The sequence below is a fragment of the Hipposideros armiger genome, unplaced genomic scaffold (assembly GCF_001890085.2).
Source record: "Hipposideros armiger isolate ML-2016 unplaced genomic scaffold, ASM189008v1 scaffold_579, whole genome shotgun sequence".
NCBI lineage: Eukaryota > Metazoa > Chordata > Mammalia > Chiroptera > Hipposideridae > Hipposideros > Hipposideros armiger.
Genome location: NW_017731929.1, coordinates 128,198 through 132,755, shown reverse-complemented (window position 1 = coordinate 132,755; position 4,558 = coordinate 128,198).

Here is a 4,558-nt window from a genome sequence, read left to right as displayed (position 1 = left end):
TTTGTTTTTATGGAAATAGAAGCAAAAATAGAGTATAGTGTTTAGGTTAGGACAGTAATTCCCAAAATGTATTTTGTGGAATACATATTCTTGGGATGTAATTACCTCCTAAAAGTTTTTTGTTGTGAAATAAATTTGGGAAACTGCACTAAATAAAATTAAGTAAGTTTGCATACTGTAAGACTTCTCACAGTTGTTAATATTCTCCTGTGCACTGAAAGTCTCCCTGAGTAGCAGTATAATATATAGTTTTCCCTAAATTTGACCAGAAAATATTTAGAACACTATCTCCTAGAATTACATACGCAACACATTTGATACCACTAAACAAACTATTAATTAAGTACTTGTTGTGACCAGGCACTTTACTAGGAGCTCCGGATGGACAATGAAATAATAGGGGAACTCTTACCAAATTAATCATGAAATGAATGAGTCTGATAATGAATCGGATGTTCTGTAAGAATATAGCATTACTCGTCAAGATCACAAGATTCATACAGAATGGTTCTTGCTGAAATCAAAACCTGGCACTCACCTTGAACCTAAAAATGTATGTGGGGCATCAAAACAAAGAACATTTACACATTGAAGAGAGATGTTTCAGCTCATGAAATGGCTCCAGCCAGCTGTCTGGGTGCTTAGCAGTTCATCTGCAACCTGGCATAGACCCGGAATTTTAAAAAAAGAAAAAAGTTTTTAACATTAATCCCTACTGCATTTTTTTTAAAGCTCCAGTTAAGACAAGGTTAGAAAAGTATGCTTTAAAAAACAATTTCAGAGAACTAGACAATATTAAAATTACAGCAAGTCTTTGGATAGGTAACCTACATTAGTGAATACAAGATTTCAATTATAACTTTAAGGAACAAAAAAAATGTGACAACTGACCACCAAAAATAATTCATTCAGACATATTGCTGAGATACCGTAAATTAAGGAATCCTACCATCTCCTTATCACCTCAGATTTTTCCTAGTTGATAATTTATACCCTCTTCTCAAGATTAATTTGCTTTTTAAAAATCTTTTCAGTTCACATCCTCAAGGTATATCCCCCCACACACACTTCTCCAAATTTTTGAATGAGAGGGAGAGAGCGATCCATACGTAGGGCAATTGCACCAGCTGTAGAAGGACTTGAAAACCGTCTAGAGAGGCAAGCTGGCTTCTGAATTAAGGGTTGCCAGAGAACAGAACAAGTGAGTCCGAGTCCAGGGGAAAGTAAAAGAATTCCCCTAATGATAGCAATAAAAAAGTCCCCTCACCTCCTTTAGTCTCCCCAGCAAAGCTATTTCTTTATCCGATGATCTGGTGGCTGATACCCCACCTTCTCCCTTCATGCCCTCATAGGATAGTTTCCACACGCTAGTTAGACCGCTTAGATTCTCAGGAGAGTCACGGAGGGCGGGCCGGGGCTAGGGGCACAACTAGTAAAGGCTTCTTCCAACAGCCAGAGCTATGGAACCTTAAAAAATGAGGCTCCTTACGCCCGTGTGTGTCTTTGTGGGTCTCCCGATTGCCTTGGAATGGTGGATGTGGCAATAACGTTAACTCTCAAGTCCTCAGAAGCAAGACCTAATAGTCACTCACCGCGGCGCTCCGGGTCGCTGGGGACCGAGACTGGTTGCTAAGGACGCTGTAAGAGTCTCTTCTGACCAGGTTTAGCCAATCAGGAGTTGTAAATTCAATTCCACCGTCCCTTCCCCGCCTTCGCCAATTTGTGTGCAGTTTCGAACGAATAGATGCAATGAGTTGTAAACAACCTTTATTAGCTTTAAAATATAATCATAAAGCACATAGTAATGATTTGTTTTAATATTGTACATATGTTAGATATCCGGCCAGTAGCTGTGGCGAGAAGTGATGTAGCAGTGCTTTAGTGTCCCCTCAATGTCTACGTGCCTTTTCCAAAGTCTCGCCCCCCCGCAAAAAAAAAACCCTAAAATTAAAAATAAAAATATGGTCAGCAAAGATACACCCTGGGAACGCCCTGGGAAAGCCTGTGACTCCACTCCTGAGTATTTTATGCCCTCATTCAAATATAATCCTAAATTTTCTTCAATCCGTCACAGTCACTCTCCTGGGCCTGCCACCCTCGCATTTTGGAAATATGTTATCTTTCTTTTAATAAAATAATAAATAAATAAATAAATAAATAAATAAATAAATAAATAACATAAAAACAGTATGCTTGCTATAGGAAGGTAACTACGTCTTTTAACCAAATTGTTGTTCGTCGGCTTCCTTTACATAGAAAATCTAGAACCACCAGTGTCCTCTGCAATTACGATGATGGGTAAGCAAAGCATCCAGGGTGGTCTATGTACTAACCACAAGGGGGCTAATTTCAGCATAAAAAGTGCCTATTTTTAAAGGTAGTATCCAATTAAATTTTCTAATTCACATCCTTGTAAAATTCCCTTGTCTACCAATGGGATAGCAACTTCAAATAGTCCACAAATTTTCATGAGTGTTTTACTATGTGGAAAAGCAATTCTGATTAAATTGAACGCTTAGGTACAGAGATTTTCCTGGTAAAATAAGTTGATTTTAAAAATTAAGAACTTTAAAAGAAAATTTAACTGATCTAAACTTGAAATACATCAATTCTGAATTGTTGCTGTTCATAATAGGCACCAAATAAGTAATGATGCTTTTAGTACATTTTGATATGTAAAACAGAAATTATTGATAGAAATTAACGGAATATAATGATGTGTCAATGTAAGTTCATCAATTATAACAAATGTACCACTCTGGTTGATGATGGGGAGGCTATGCATGTGTGGGGGCAGAGATTATATTAAAAATCTCTGTACCTTCCTCTTAAACTTTGTGAACCTTTAAACTCCTTTAAAAAGTAATAGACTTAAAAATAAATTAATTTTTAAAAATAATAAAGTGTAAAAAAACCCAAAAATTACAATATCTGATTCCTGGCTTCTCTGGAACACATCCCTCTTAATAGATTAGTAAGTTGAAGATAAGACCAAAAGTAAAACTAAGGCTATAAAAAAAGAACAAAAATATAAACAATATTAAAAAGAATATGGTAAGCACTCATGATTTATTATCTCAAAAAGTCAAGTGCTTACCATATTCCAAGTAAAATGAATATGAATAGACTGTTGCACTTAAAAATAGTGGTTATTATTTAAAATTCATTTCAAGAGATATAGGAAAACTGTTACAAGCATAAAAAATACGAACTATTACCAGATTACTCACAAATAAATAAAAAGCAGGTTAGCTAAATAATTTTTCTCCATAATATGAAAATCAGTTGATACTATGGAGCATTTACAGAAAAAAGTAGCTACCCATGAATTCTATAGGGAAGATAAATAAAGGACATATTTATATAAGGAAGAATTCACAAATTCTCCCCCTATACCTGTACATTTTAAAATTAAACCACTCAAAATAAACCATTCAAAGGGCAAATTAAACATTAATCAAAATTAAGAACTCAAAAATGTAGCAGTTGTGACTGTAAAGAACCGACATTAAGCCCAGCCCTGAAACCGGGTATACCTAAATAATTAAATTTCCCTTGGCTACAAAGTGAAATGGCAATTATTTTTTTTAAAAAAATAATATATTTATTGTTTTTATAATCCAAGTTTAAAATAGTGAAGTGTGAGAAAGGAGTAGGGACATTTCTCAATTTTCATAAAAGAGTGTAAAATAAAGATGTTTCACTATTGGGGGTTGGGAGGAATTCAGTTAGATCAACTCACACTACACTAGATGATGGATCTCAACAAATATAAATATATAACTTGTTTTGGGGAAAGAATACTTAGTGGCATAAATATAGACTTCAACAAATAGAATACCATGAATCCTTGAAGGAAATATTTCATAGAATAAAAAAAAAAATCTAACCTCTTAAGGTTACCATATAAATTTTATGCAAGTACACTTCAAATCCCAAAGTGTGTGTGCGTGTGTGTGTGTGCATGCGTATGTGTGTTTTAGGAGAGTCGGAGTAAAGAATGAAATGGTTTTAAAGTTCACTTGGAAGAATAAATGACAGATTAGCCAAGAAAATTTTGAAAAAGAAGTATATGTAGAAGGGTTTGGTTTACTACACATTAAAACTTATTGTGAAAACTTTTATTGTTCTATATTTATATTTTAGAAATAAAATATATACCTTCAAGATCCATCCTTGAAAATGGTATATAGCTGCATCACAATGACTTGCACATAGTAGGCGTTTAATAAATATTGCTGTGTAAATTCTTGACTAAAAACGGAGATAGTTTTTATTTCTATGAACTAAATTAATTCAGTGTCAGAATTTGAGTCAAGTATTATAGAAATAAATAACCAACAGGTTATTTATTTATATAATACTTAACTTTTTATATAAAATTATGTAATTTTATATAAAATTTACTTTTGTCTAGCAGGTCATATCTGTTTCAACTGGTAAAAACTGGTAAAATAGTCTGTTATTCTTCCCTTGTATTTTGAATAATAACTAGACTTTTAAAAATATTTATTAAACTACTTCATGATTATAAATATTTCTATTATATGATTATAAA